Source organism: Periplaneta americana, chromosome 3 (assembly GCF_040183065.1).
Source record: "Periplaneta americana isolate PAMFEO1 chromosome 3, P.americana_PAMFEO1_priV1, whole genome shotgun sequence".
Lineage (NCBI taxonomy): Eukaryota > Metazoa > Arthropoda > Insecta > Blattodea > Blattidae > Periplaneta > Periplaneta americana.
Window position 1 is genome coordinate 36411203 of NC_091119.1, and position 16145 is coordinate 36427347.

Consider the following 16145-nt stretch of genomic DNA (forward strand, 5'->3'; position numbering starts at 1 on the left):
ATTATTATTATTATTATTATTAATTATTGTTAGTATTAATTATTAGTATCATTATTAATTGTATTTAAATTAATAAGTTTATTATTGTCATTATTGAGTGTAATTAGTTACCACTGCCACCGGGTATATACCCATTGCAGTGTAAATAAATAAATAAATAAATACATACATACATACATACATACATACATACATACATACATACATACATATTAAGTCACGTATCTTTATTTGGGATTAGAAAGATTTTTTCAGTGATATTACAGAAAATAAATTTATCTGGACATTTTGATACAAAATAAATTATCCGTTTTCCCATGTCCTTTAAACATTTTTAGTGTCAGTCAGATTTATACAGTGTCTCACAAAAATGTTTGTATAAACTTTGTGGGATTGTAGGGAAAGGCATTTGAGCAAATTGAGATTGGGAATGTATATTCTCTGAAGCCTCCTTTTGGCCTTGAAAGTATTAAACTTGAAATAATGAGTAGTGTAATCAAACATGAGGCTGCTTGCTGAAAGTTTCAGTTGTGGTACTTTCGTATAAAAAGTGCAAAAACAAGTACCGATGCAGCCGTTGCTATGAAGTCAGTTTTTCATTTTTTCCCTCTGTCTGTCTGTATGTCTATCTATATGTCTGTCTGTCTGTCTGTCTCTCTCTCTCTCTTCCTCTCCCTCTCCCTCTCCCTCTCCCTCCCTCCCTCCCTCCCTCTAACAACTTCTTGGAAAAGATATGTTCCTTACCAATTGCTTTATTTTCACAGATACTTGTTTGTAACTTCCTAATAATTTAATTTAACATACTGTACTCCATCGTGACATATAATTATTTAAGGGGTTAGGTATAGCTTACAACAGTACAATTTTTGGAAATATTGAACATTTTTTCCCTCCATTACTGTATCTTGTACAATAATGAAAAGTGGTATGTGTAAAACATTGTCCTTCTGCTATATGAAAAAAAAATATTTTTACAATTTAAAAACTATCTATATTTACAATTAATATTTGAGGAGAAAAATTCGCTCCGGCGCCGGGGATCGAATCCGGGTCCTTGGTTCTACGTACCAAGCGCTCTGACCACTTAGCTACGCCGAATTCGATCCACAGTATTGTCAGTATTACAGATATTATTCTGTAGAACAAATTAATACATCTATAATATTCTCATAGCTGCAGTGCATATATTTGTACAGATTACTGTGCACGTAACTGCGGAATCTCGGCCATACAAGTAACTCAGCTGAGTGCGCTCCTAGTATAATGGCAGTTGATATTGGACATATACGTCAACATATATGCCTAACTTGGAGTCAGGCCACAAAGGGAAACATTGAAGGAGGAGGATTCGGTCCGGTGGATTGAATTCGGCGTAGCTCAGTGGTCAGAGCGCTTGGTACGCAGAACCAAGGACCCGGGTTCGATCCCCGGCGCCGGAGCGAATTTTTCTCCTCAAATATTAATTGTCAGTATTACAGATATTATTCTGTAGAACAAATTAATACATCTATAATATTTATATTTATTTTTTCGAAATTCAAAATGATGGCAGTTTACTGTGCAATGATGAAGCGTTTCCCTCATAACTCATACACTAGTTAACTTTTTCATGTTCTCTCTCTTTTATTTTATTGCTGAAACTCATGTTTACAATATCATGCTCTTTCAACTGCATTCCTTAATAAATATTATTTTTTTTTATTTTGTGTTAGAAGGAAATACTGATATTTGGCCATTTTTAATGAATTTATTTTTATCAGACCATCTATCAAAGGTAGAGAAGCCATCTTGCATCATATTCTAGATATGACATGCATAAATACATACCTACAAAAAATTTCATCACAGAATGTTGGATAGTTTTTGAGTTATGTGGGAAACGCTTCATCACTGCACAGTGAACTGAATTTTGAAAAAAATAATCATTTTTTAATCGTAAAAATATTGTTTCCATATAGCAGAAGGACAATGTTTTACACATACTAATTTTCATTATTGTACAAGATACAGTAATGAAAGAAAAAAAAATGTTGAATATTTCCAAAAATTTTACTGCTGTAAGGTGTACCTAACCCCTTAATTTAATTAATACTGCATACTGATACAAAACATTATTGTATGCTCGACCTAACATAGCTCTTTCTAAGTGATTTCACATTTACCTGTGCTCTGATAACATGCAGGGGTAAAAGGGTATCAAGTTTACAATGACTTAGTGCCAAAAGCTTCGAGTGATATAAAATTTAATTAATTTGTCATCATATTTTCACTTAATATCAACCAACAAAAATGTATACTCAACAGAAGCCTCAGTAAAGTACTTCTTAAAATGTCCTCCCATACAACCCCACGAAAATTTGTTCCATCTTTTTGTGACACTCTGTATAGAATGTGCTACAAATGCCATGCACAATTTTCTAAAAAGGGAGGTGTTCTTTTAAAAAAATTGTACTCACCACTATTCTGAACATAAAAGTGTGAAATTTTTTCTTGTTGGAGCATAGATAAAATTAAATTTCAAATACGTCTTTAGTTTACACATGCTAAACCCGAGTCTTGAAAATCCGTACAACAAGGGCACACATCAAAGAGTACTCATTTATGATCAATATTACATATTTTGTTAGTGTTTCGACGAATAATTCGGCAATTGCATAAATTTTAGAAAAACAATGAACTCTCTCTTTAAACTTGTTACATATGACACACACTGGAAAAATCGATATAAACAACATAATTGATCGATAGTGCTAATATCGATCTATTTCGGAAGAAGAGACTTCCTTTCATAAGTTCATGACCGTCTTAATACTCAGTAATGAAGACAGTCTTGATTGATATGACTCGTGCTGACATCACATGAATAAAATAGGAATTACGAGCAGGTAAAAATCGCGGCCGATGGATCAGCCGGTGACAGTATGTGCATATATCGTCGAGCTGACATCATGATAAAAGAAGCTGATAGTTTAAGAAAAATACAGCAATCAGTAATATCATTGAGACCATGATGAGGAACTGAATTTTGCGAAACGCGTGTGAGAAAGTATGTGTCATTTTTGCGACACTGATTTCTTTTTGTCGTAAGGTCGTTGGTAGTACTATTTCCCGACGTCAAATAAACAATATTGTGTATAATATTGAATTAGAGTAATATTTGCTTTAGGTATTTCTACCCACTCGTTTTATTTTCGTGGAAGTAAAATGTGAGTAGTCAAAAGCATCTATCGACCATCACCCAGCTGAGTGAGGTCCGCGCGCTTGGATCAAGTGGGGTTTTATATTTTTTGGTAGGGGAAGTACATAAGCTCCTAAATGTGGCAAGCAGAGAGAGAGAGCGAGAGAGCAGACTTTTACTTTGTCCCCAAAAAGCTCGTCTGTCGCCCATAGAAAAAAGATTTCACTTGCTATGAATATCGAGTTTTTTGCGTCACCTCCCCGCTGAGAGAAAGAGCCGGTATTGCTTTCATATATCCGCTGCCACTATATCGCTTTTCTGCGCAACAGCGAGTTACAAAACAACGACCTCTGATAAAGCAGCGCTGCAACAGAGAGAGAGAGAGAGAGAGAGAGAGAGAGAGAGAGAGAGAGAGAGAGAGAGGAATTCGCCTAATTTGAATATTCAAGTTCAGAATAAAATTGAGTCAGGAATCTTTACTATAAATCAAAAGGCTTCTTCCCTGCGACCACAACTCCTAATAACATTACGATATATTTCGCTATACACCGATCAGCTCACTTACTGCTACCGATTGTCTAGCTGACTGACTAATTGACTGGGTGGCAGAATGACTGACTATTTGAAGGACTCACTAGATAGCTCTCTGACTGACGAGCTGTCTGTCTGAATGACTAGGTAACTATCCTAATGACTAATTAACTGTTTGAATGACTAACAGTATGAATTTGTACCCAATTGCTTGAATAACTGGCTAACAGTATGAATTGGTACCTAATTGTTTGAATGACTGGCTAACAGTATGAATCGGTACCTAATTGCTTGAATGACTGGCTAACAGTATGAATCGGTACCTAATTGCTTGAGTGACTGGCTAACAGTATGAATCGGTACCTAATTGCTTGAGTGACTGGCTAACAGTATGAATCGGTACCTAATTGCTTGAGTGACTGGCTAACAGTATGAATCGGTACCTAATTGCTTGAGTGACTGGCTAACATTATGAATCGGTACCTAATTGCTTGAGTGACTGGCTAACAGTATGAATCGGTACCTAATTGCTTGAGTGACTGGCTAACAGTATGAATCAGTACCTAATTGTTTGAGTGACTGGCTAACAGTATGAATTGGTACACAGTATGAATTGGTACTTACTTGATCGAAAGACTAGCTAACAGTATGAATTGGTACTTACTTGATCGAATGACTAGCTAACAGTATGAATTGGTACCTAATTGTTTGAATGACTGGCTAACAGTATGAATTAGTACACAGTATGAAATGGTACTTACTTGATCGAAAGACTAGCTAACAGTATGAATTGGTACTTAATTGATCGAATGACTAGCTAACAGTATGAATCGGTACCTAATTGTTTGAATGACTGGATAACAGTATGAATTGGTACACAGTATGAATTGGTACTTACTTGATCGAAAGGCTAGCTAACAGTATGAATTGGTACTTACTTGATCGAATGACTAGCTAACAGTATGAATTGGTACCTAATTGTTTGAATGACTGGCTAACAGTATGAATTGGTACACAGTATGAATTGGTACTTACGTGATCGAAAGACTAACAGTATGAATTGGTACTTACTTGATCGAATGACTAGCTAACAGTATGAATTGGTACTTACTTGATCGATTGGATAGCTAACAGTATGAATTGGTACTTACTTGATCGAATGACTAGCTAACAGTGTGAATTGGTACCTAATTGTTTGAATGACTAGCTAACAGTATGAATTGGTACCTAATTGTTTGAATGACTAGCTGACAGTACGAACTAGTACCTAAATGTTTGAATAAATAGCTAACAGTATGAATTGGTATTTAATTGTTTCAGTGACTAGCTATCTTCTTAGCTGTCAGAGGCATTACTTAGTTGTCTGAATGACTAGGAAACTGATTTATTGATCGAATTTTTATTGATTGATTGATTGATTGACTGGCAGACATTCTGACTCGCTAACGATCTGAATGACTAGCCAACTATCTGCTTATTCAATATTTTCCATACATCTTGATTACACAACTTTTAACACTGTATCACTTTGGAATATATATTATATGTCTTTCTTGTGTTAATTCTATCGTACCTGGTTAACATGTTTCGGTCTGTTATTGACATATCTGCGACAAGTTTCACACAAAATCATATCTCTGATTACATCGTCGTTATAAATGAATCAGGGATTGTAGAAACAGCACATGTCACTATTTGTGGCGAAGTGAGTTTATTCGAGTTTCATGAACTGTTGATATAGGGCTATCATCCCATGCATAAACCACATATGTCAGTATAGCCGTCTCACATTTGGAGACCTGTGAAATCCTGGAAGCGCGCAAAAACAACTCATGTCAAAGACGTGTGCCGACACATGGGTTCCGATTCCAGACGCAGATATCTACGACACAAGGATACAAAAATTGATCCCACTGAATGACAAATGTCTCAATTCTGGTGGTGAGTACGTTGAAAAATAACTCAACAATTGCTATATCTGTTCCAATAAAACTTTCCATGAAATTTTGTTCTCTTTCTGTAAACTTTTTGTCTGCCCCCATGAGAATGTTTGCTTGTAAGTACAAAGGAGAATGCCATATTTACCTTCTTCATTGGCATATCCAGACAAAATCGTGCCAATTCAAAGAGAGAAGCTTGACGATATACGCAAACTAATGCGTTACATACCATATGAATATCAAGAATTTTACAATAATATTCTTCAGTGGCCTATTGTGGAAAAATAAGTTCATATTTTACAGTATATGTTCAACTTATGTATTAAATACACAGTAGGCCTATGCATATATTATATTCCTAATATGACAAATAAACTTTAGCTGAACTGAAATTATTATACTACAATTTTGATTCCTTGCACATGTCAAACTAATATAGATTTATTTCGTTAACTATTCATTAGATTCCAATAAATTTGGTATAAAGCAACACATATCTTAGGCTTCTGTCTGAAGAAGCCAGTACTATAACCCTAGATCATATATGTAACAGATATGTCGGGGTTATAGGCTTTGAGGTTAACAACTTTTGTCAGGTTTACTACGCTTACATCTAGTTGTTACATAAGGAGTCACGTCATAATACCCATTTGAATTGCATTAGCGACTATGCTGCCATCTCGTGTTCGTTTACGGCGGAAGGGTGGCGATCCTGGCGGTTGTTCTCTTCAAAGTGCTGCCGATTTTAACGTAGTGAGGAGTTATCTGTTACATATATGATCTAGGCTATAACCAATGATGTGGTCTACCACCAGTAATACCGTTTTTTGTGTCTACTGAAAAATTTAGTTTTCATGACATGTGTTTTTTCTGCAATCCCCGATTCAAATAAAACAATATCAGCTTAAATAAATGAAATGAATGAATGAATTAATAATTAAATAAATGATTAAGTAAATAAATAAACAAAAAATAATAAATATAAATAATTAATGCAAAGAATTCAATGAATCGCGTGGTTCTAATAAGGTCATCACTTGGCATTAAAGGGCTACATACGCTCTGTTTTTTTGTTACCTAAATAATCTTAATTTAATTATATTATAAAAATACTTTGAGACTTTGGAAATACAGTATAACTTGGTTATAGCGACCTCGTTTTGTGCGACACCTCGCCTATAACGTCAAATATTCTGTGGTCCCAACTAATTCCCCATAAAACATTTGCTTTTCTACCTTGCTTAATACGACAAACGCATATGAGTCTACCTCGCATATAACGTCATTTTCAACCTCAGTTTGGAATAAGATTTTCTAAGAACCAAAGTATTTTAAGAAATATTTTGTTGAAATCTGACCCTGACAAATTCTTTACAGTCTCCTTCTGTCATAGACCTCTGGAATGCAGGCGGATTCCCCACCCCATTGTAACCTGCCCGAATTCATGCGGTATTAGATCAGTTTCGAAAGGAAGTTTTCACTAAGTGCACGCATTTTAACGCAGTATGGCCACTAAAAGAAGTGAGTGACGCTTTAGAAGTCATTAGAATTATGAACGTGTTCTATGAAGCTAGGGAAGGGAGCAGTGAAATTGCAACTGAAATTATGAACATAGAACGTAATTTAGCCCTAGAAAGTGTGTATTGGACAAGTAGAAGACAACAGAGTAAAATGATTGATTACTTCACTTCTAAGTAAAGTAGTTTGGTGAGTACTGAACAAACTGTTTTAATACAGAATACTGTATTTAAAATTGTAGGCCTACGTGTATTTTATTATGTTCATTGTAAGCTTAAACGTCAATACATAAATCTAAAATAAGTCTAATTAAGTTTGTTATTTTTCATTTTCCACCTCACTAGATTGATAATGTGAATCTCGGTTACTACGACACTCGTTTATAACAACATAATTTTTAAGGTCCCTTGGATGTCGTTATAACCAAGTTCTACTGTAGATGAAATATACTGAAACGATATACACCACACTACATTTTCATAAAATATATAAGGAATTTTAAACAAAAACGCACTTCCCGCGTGGTAGTATCAACACAATCAGGTTCGGCCGCACAGTTTTCTTTCTCTATGCATTCACTACAACTGCTAACAAGCGAGTGTTCTATATGCCTTAACATTTAGCAGAGCCTGCGGATGAGGAAGATGCTGCCCTTTATCACCAATATTTGACAGTTCTTCGTAAAACAATAATTGGCCTTATTGATCTACATGGTCTTATTTGGCGCACTTACCTTACTGTGTAGCAGACTAGCTAACTGTCCAACTCAATAACTGTTCAAATGACTGGTTGAATGTCAATTCGAGTTGCTAATTGAAAAACTGGCTGGGTATTATTTGAATGACTGGTTGATTGACTGACTTACTTGCTAAATATACATACTTGGTTAGAAGGTGACAAATGTAAAGAATTGATGAAATAAATAACAGAAATAAAATGCCTCATAATAAATTACAAACAAAGATGTTACAAGCGACGAAAAAAACCTTTGTTTCCAATGACAGTCCAGTGAGATATAGGTCCAATTCTTGATTTAGTGTTGACGACGACATAGAAATATATAAAAAAATAATCTCTTCTGTTTGGAAGGCGTTCTGATATAATCAGGTTCTTGTTGAGTAGTTTAAAGTGCGATTCAGTGTTTGATATGAAACGAAGCCTGCCTCACGTCGAGATGTAGTTACAAGTGATTCATTAGTGGGATCAAATGCATTAGTTGCATAGCTCTCCAGGAATGCGTGTATGAACAAGGGATGTCCAAACTAGCGAGTCCCTGCACTCTTGTTATTCTTCTTTCACTACCACGCATCTCTTTCTTTGCCGTCTTACATATGCTTTACTTCTTTATTTATCCATTTGTCTTCTGACTTTTACTTTCTTTTGCTTCCTTATTCACCATTTTCACTTATTTTTTCTTTTAATTTAGTTCTTTTTCTATTCCCTCACATTTTTCCCTTTACTTCCTCTTTGATCACCCTCTTCATAACTATTTAATTTCCCTTTGTTCTTTTTATTTACTTATTTTTTTTTTCCTCTATTCCGAACGAACAGCAGCCTGAAAGCTTACCGAGCGTGTCGGTGAAATTGCTGATAGCGAGAAGTTTGTTTGGCGAGAGGAGTTCAAAGATTCGTCATGCGATTACCTAACTTCAGTCTTATAGTTGGAGAAAATCTCTGAAAAATAGAAGTCGATAACACTGAACAACAAATTTTTACTTTTTGTCTTGCTCCGAAATAAAAATAGGTGAATATTACTAATATGTGTGCCCTAAATCTGAATTTAAAATCCAAATTTCTCCATCACGTACCATTTTCCGGGGAAAATGAATTGAATATTTTGTGACTAAACTTTTTTTAATTTTTCACTACTACTGATAAAATTACAATACATTAAGGATTCAAAATTCCTCGTAATACTTGAAAAATGTATACTGGATACAAAAATGATGTTACATAGTTTAAAACACAACAACAATAAAAATATTTCATGCGTATAATGAGAAAAATCTCAGAATTTGAACTTACATTTAAAATAATTTTCTGAATGACTTCTGTTTATAACTGGACCCGGGACTGTATTTTACAAAGAACCAACAATAGTCTGCAAGCATACTGGATGATGATCTTTCTTTATTATCACTTTCCAGTTCAGATATTTATTGATGAAATCTTTCATCATGCTCGTCGCTTACCGCTTCAAAGTTAGGAGAAAATAAATCCAAATGAGAGTGTAAAAAGTGTATTTTGAGAGACATATGACACTCCATTTTGTCATATGCAATCAACATGGTTTCCACAACAAGTTTTATGTAGTTCTCTGTCCTAGAATTTCCAAGGAAATTCGAGCAAAAGTCTTTGAAAGCTTGGCCTGTTATTCTTTCTGTAACGGAAAGTTTTTCCTCAAACAAAGAATCAGTCATAACTTTCTGAATTTGTGGACCGATGAAAATGCTCTATTTTAATTTGCCTTCAATCAATCTGGTAAACTTTTCTTTTAAATATTGAAAACCATACCCTTGTTTGTTCATTGGATAGACCTCACATTGAACTGTTATATTTACTTAATAGAAGGGACCAATATCAGTTTATTTATTTTAACTACAAAATAACATGCCAACAACCATAAGACATCGGAAATAAGTCATAAACTCATAAAATGCATTAGCATTTGTTTTGGTTTATACTCCAACCCGCGCCAGTTGTTTCATGGGGGAGCGCTTATCGAAAAGTGATATCATAGTAGGCTATATCTTAAAAATCTTACGTGATACGAAGAAAAGAGATGCATTTTCGGATTTAGCGCACATCAAACCATAAGGGACGCATTGTTTTAAGTCGGAGCAAAATTCTTGTTGTTTAGTGTAATTACCTCAAGCTGTGTTTGAACCCACTCTTGCGCCTGAGATCTTGAGTCCAAATTGCTACCGTCTGAGCTAGGCTGGAGCAGGCTTATTTTGTATAGGCCTATTTCCTTTTTTCTGTTGGACTTTTCTTCTCTTTTGCAGCTTCTTTCTTCTCTGTTTTTGCTTCCTTTTTAAGATATTTATCAGACAACATATGAAAGTAGACTAACATAACCATATATCAGAAACTTCAATTTCACTTTTTGATTCCTTAAAAAAATAATAATTAAAAATTATTCTATTTCTTCAAAATGCCATATATTTTCTAAAAATTACTCAATTTTGAAATTTCTTTCACTGAGTTATTGCTGTTTATGCGTACAATGCTCTGTAGTAGGATTTTGCAGCTAACATTATTACAAAGAAAATTTTAGTCAAAAAAACGCCATTTAAAACCTTAATACATACCTTAAATGTACCTTATAATTCTTCTTCTTCTTCTTCTTCTCCTTCTTCATCCCTACTTATTTGTTTATTCCTAATTACTTCTTTTTTTACTTCCTCTACTTTCTTTAATTCCAGCTCAATTTCTTTCCTCATGTTTCTTTAACATTTGCTTCTCTCTTTCCCTTATTTTTGCCTTTTTCATAATTTATTTTTCCTTATGTAACTTCTGATTTCCTCTCTTAGCCACTCGCTTACCACAGTCGGCCTCATCTCGCCAAATTCCATCTCGCTATCACCAATTCTATCGACACTAAATAACCTAGTAGTTGATAAAGCGTCGTTAAATAACTAACAAAAAATTCCTCTCCTACTTCATCAAATTTCTCTCTTACTCCGTTGTTTTTTTCCCTTTGTCCTCATTTTACTTCTTTTTCCTATCATTTATTTCTTTTTGTCTTGCATTATTATTTTTCCCCATGTACAATCCTACATTTTTATTCATGTTTTACTGTTTCAGAATATTTTATACACTTTTATTTACTTTTCCTCCCTTTCACTTATCCCTTTTCTTTAACGTCTTCCACTTAATCTCTTCCTCATTTTTTTCATTTCTTGTATAGCTTGATTGATTGTTTGATTTGATTCTATTGATAAATTGTTTGTATTTGTAATTTGAAGTAGTTTGCATGATATGTATTATCAATTTCTGTAGGCCTATATCACAACTGGTTGAATTGTTTATGCCTTAAATTTAATTAACATACTTGTTTTGTATTATACATATAGCTCAACTGATGAATGATCGTTTGCGTTTGTAAATTTAATAATCTGATTTATTTATTTATTTATTTATTTATTTATTTAAATTCAAATATACAGAATAAAGAAATATAATTACAAAAACAAACAAAGAGAAATACAAATAAAATAATACAAGCAATATAAAAAGAAGATACAGTAGTATTAACAAAATTTGAGACCGAATGAGCAGCGCTCGTGCTCGGTCGCAGTTCAGATATAATATTAAAATAAAAAATAATAATAATAATAATATAAATAAATAAGTAAAATAAAATAGAAACTAAAATATAATTACAGCGGCAATGGAATTAAGTATATAATATAATATTAACACTAGAGAAGAATAATATCGCACGTGAAAAGTAGGATTAATATATATTTCAAAATTATAGAATACAAATATAATATAGGTTGATTAATTCATACACATAGGCTATAAATTTATTTAATCAAATTGAAGATATTAACACGTTTCTAATTTTCTTGTTATATGTTAGTGGGTTACATGTTAGAAGTTCTGGGTGTAATTTAGTTGAAGCATTGTACAGCCGAGGGCCAAAATTTATGCTATGCTTTAGACCAGCAGATGTGAGACATTTAGGTTCTACTAATGTTGAATTAATATTTCGTCTTGTGTCATAATTGTGTGTCTGTAATACAAACTTATTACGATTTTTATGATAAAATTTTAACAGCGTATACTTATAAATTTGTTCAATATTAAATACATTAAATTCAGAATAAATTAATTTAGTTGGATAATCGAAACGTTTCTTCAAACAAATTTTAATTATTCGTTTTTGTAGTAAATTTAACGGACCTAGATTAATTTTTGTACTTCCACCCCAAACAATTATACCATATTGAATGATAGACTGAATAATGGCCAAATAAACATTTCGTAAAACTCTAATAGGTAAGTAGCAGCGAAGATTAACGAATTTATAAATTGTTTTACGAAGCCTCTTACAAAGATAAGTAATGTGATGAGGCCATTTTAAATTCTGATCAATAATGATACCCAGATATTTGACATACGTGGCTTCTTTCAAAGGTGGACATTTACAACTTTTGGGATCTAAACAATTTTCACTGTGTATTATTAGTCTATATTTATCGCTAAATTTTAAATTTTGAACACTGGCAGCTGTTAACGAAAAAGGAACTAAAGTTGATTTAGATATATTTAAAGAAAGGAAGTTGATTGGCTATGTATTGTATACTTTTAGTAGAGCCATCGATGTAGCTCAGTCGGCAGACTCGCTGGGCTGCTGATCCGGAGCTGCGTTCGGGCTTGGGTTGGATCCCCCTTTGGTCTTTGGTTTCTTCAGAGGTTTTCCACAGCCATAGGACTGAAGCCGGATGGTCTATGGCGAGTCCTCGGCATCAACCCCTTTGATTAGATTACCTGGTTGGGTTTTTCCGAGGTTTTCCCCAACCAAGAGGCAAATGCCGGGTAATATTTTGGCGAATCCTCGGACCTCACCTCATCTCACTACATCTCGCCAAAATATTGTAAAAAATTGCACAAAATTGTAAAAATTGTAGAAAATTACTAAATTTAAAACTGTAAAAAATTGTAATTGTAATATTGTAAAATTTTGACTTGTTCCACATCTTAAAGGTTCATTGCTCATTTAAGGGCTATGGAATAAAATGAATGAATGAATGAATGAATGAATGAATGAATGTTCTGGCTTATCGAGGCTCTTCATTTAGACATATTGCATACTACGTAGTTCTTGATCCATTGAGATGTTGCTTCCTATATATTAGAGACTCCCATGTCACAAGTAGCACTGAGTAGCAGTAGGGATGTTAGACCTACGTGCTGGTCTCCTTTGCACCTAGTACAATATCCTTGGTACTCATTTCTGTTGGAGGCAGAGTGTACCTTGGGACATAGTGCGACAGAGGGATTAGATCAATGGAGAAAATCAATGACCTATCGGGAATCGAATCCGCGACTTTCCGGCTTACCTTAACCGAGACGCCACCGCTCGTCCCGGTGGAGAAATTACTCAATGTCACAATGGACAGTCAGCGAGCCTTGTGTAGCAGGTGACGCAATAATGACCTTACAAGTGTAAAGAATAAAATGTCGGAGAGATTTTCTAACGATTGCGCTTTAAGTTACAAAATTATGATGTACAGTACAATTCTTGCATTATACGTTGTTATTTATGGATACCTTTAGCCCGATCACTATAATACGTGGACATAAAATAATAGTGTACATATAAGGGATGTAGGAAAGTTGCATGGACATGAAGAAAAGTAGACGAAAATTTAAAGAGACTGTTTCGTTTATATAACGTCATTCCATTTTCGGCCAATGAAGTGTAATGAAATGTTGAATTCCACCCAATCACAGACATACATCGCGATACTTTCTGCAGCTCGATTTATCACTATCAATTTATCGCATGGTCGTTCTTTTGTTTAGTTGGTGTCGCCAACTGTTTCTCCGTAAATTGATGAGCATGAATGCATTAAGATACATATACACGGTTAAACTGTTCTTTCAACTTTAAGCATTCAATGCAAGATTGATTGCTAATATTAATAAATATATTTATGCAGTGAAGACGATGTTCGAAACGGTGCACCATATAGACACAAAAACTTCATGCATCTTAATTGAACGTACGTTGTAAAATTGATCATTTCAATATTCTTCCCAGACGGCATGCAAACGCGCATGGAAAATTGAACTGTGTAGATGCAGCTTCAGTCCCGTTACACACTACAGCGAGAATGCGTTTGTCGATCTATGGAAAATGCTTTTCTATAGCGCGGAGTAAATAAGGCACAGCTGACACATGGTCCCACGTCCACAGGTAACTAACCTAATTGTAGCCTATAAAATCTGTATTACGTGAATGAAATTAAACAATTAATAGAAAATCAGATGTTCAAATATATATAACATCAGCACAACTCAATCCCAAAGACCTTGTATATTATATACAAGATCTTTGATCAAACTAGAGTTGGGTCGATTCGTGAACGAATCGTTCATTCGAACGACTAATAATAAAGAATCGTAAGAATCTATTCGTGGTAGCAACGAATCGTCGTTCAAAAGAATCGTAACGAATCGTCATTCAAAAGAATATTAAGGAATCGGCATGGTATCGTAACCCACGATTCTATTCGTTGTTTGATGTAACCTGTCAACGGACATTTCCGAACCGTGTCGAATGCTCCCGAGCGAGAGTGAAATCAAAATATGTACTGCATTTGTTAAGTATGGAAAATAATGAACACAAACCTGAAATTTGCATAGTTAAATAGAGATGTAATGCAAAAAAATGTACTTCATAATAAGGTTCAGTTGATAAATTATAATTTAGAGACATTATCTTGGGTAATTTTGTGACTAATGGAGGTCATACTGAATGGTTCCAGCCAATGAGAAAGAGACAATCGAATGTCTCGCCTCTTATGCCATCTATGAGAGAGATGTAGAACGTTTTTGTTCTACGCGTGGTTTGCAAAGGAAAGTTTATGACGGGAGTGCAGCATCACAAATGAACTATCTCTCAGCAATAAGTAAAAGTAATTAGGAACAGTCGGGAGATCACCCAAGATTTCGATACTGTATCCAAAAGTTGACGAATTAAAAAAAAAAAAAATTGCAAAGGAAAGTGTCTTGCGACGATTCAAAAGAATAGTTGGAATCGCAGACTGGGAAGAATCGTGAACTCGTTGACAATTCAAAAGAATAGTTGGAATCGCAGCCTGAGAAGAATCGTGAACGAATCGTTAGAATCGATTCGTAATATGTGATTGAATCGTTGGAATCGACTTCTGAAAAAGAATCGTGTTGCCCAACTCTAGATCAAACTGCCTTCCATATGGCGTAATAAAATACATGTTTTAATCATCTATACAGAGATGGCTTCACTGTTTAGCAACATATGTCTCGCTGTAGTGTGAATACATAAGCATTGCTATATAGCTGTTTCGACACAATATTACATAGTTCTTAGTTCTCGGTGTAGTGTGTAATGTAACGATGAAGTACTAAATAAAGTGTGAAATTCTACTTCCACATCTTCATCTTCTAATTCCTTGTCCATTGTAGGCTATCTGAAAAAATTACATTCCTTCATTCAGATTTGATAACTGTATTTTCAACAATTCTTCATTTAATTAATGTATTAATCAGGTTATTTGTAATTATATTATAAAATGTTTAAATTATACTACGATTTCAGCAGATAATGAAAACTTATTTATGTTATAATAATAAGAGAAAAGTTCAGTACATGTAATTAAAATTGTTAAACCTGTATTTCGCTTTTCGCAATTGGCATTTACTAAATAATATCCAATTTCTTTATTTCAGTAATCGATATTCAATCTGTCTCAACTTCACAATGTCTGAATAGGTTAAGTATTCGTAAATATACAATTATTAACAATTTTTTAGGGAAATTTATATATTTTTATTTTATTCACGAAATAGTCCTAATAAATGTCACTCGAGTTCTGAGATTTCCCAAATAAATCCACTTGCTTCGCTCGTGGATTTATCGGAAAATTTCAGACCTCTCGTGACATTACTACAGACTGTTTCGTTTATATGAGGTCATTCCATTTTCGGTCAATGAAGTTTATTTAAATTAAAATATACAGAATAAAGAAATATAATTACAAAACAAAACAAAGAGAAATACAAATAAAATAATACAAGCAATATAAAAAGAAGATACAGTAGTATTAACAAAATTTGAGACCGAATGAGCAGCGCTCGTGCCCGGTCGCAGTTCAGATATAATATTAAAATAAAAAATAATAATAATATAAATAAATAAGTAAAATAAAATAGGAACTAAAATATAATTACAGCGGCAATGGAATTATATAATATAATATTAA

The 16145-nt window shown here is 33.8% G+C and overlaps 1 protein-coding gene and 1 non-coding gene across 14 annotated transcripts in view; both read left to right on the plus strand.

Annotated features, from left to right (window-relative positions):
- The window catches only part of Hasp (Hig-anchoring scaffold protein), a 797842-nt gene that overhangs the window by 455026 nt on the left and 326671 nt on the right, over positions 1 to 16145 (plus strand). The gene's annotated exons all lie outside the window — the stretch shown is intronic.
- TRNAC-GCA (transfer RNA cysteine (anticodon GCA)) lies at positions 1367 to 1439 on the plus strand. The gene has a single exon. It is a non-coding gene; the product is annotated as a tRNA-Cys (tRNA).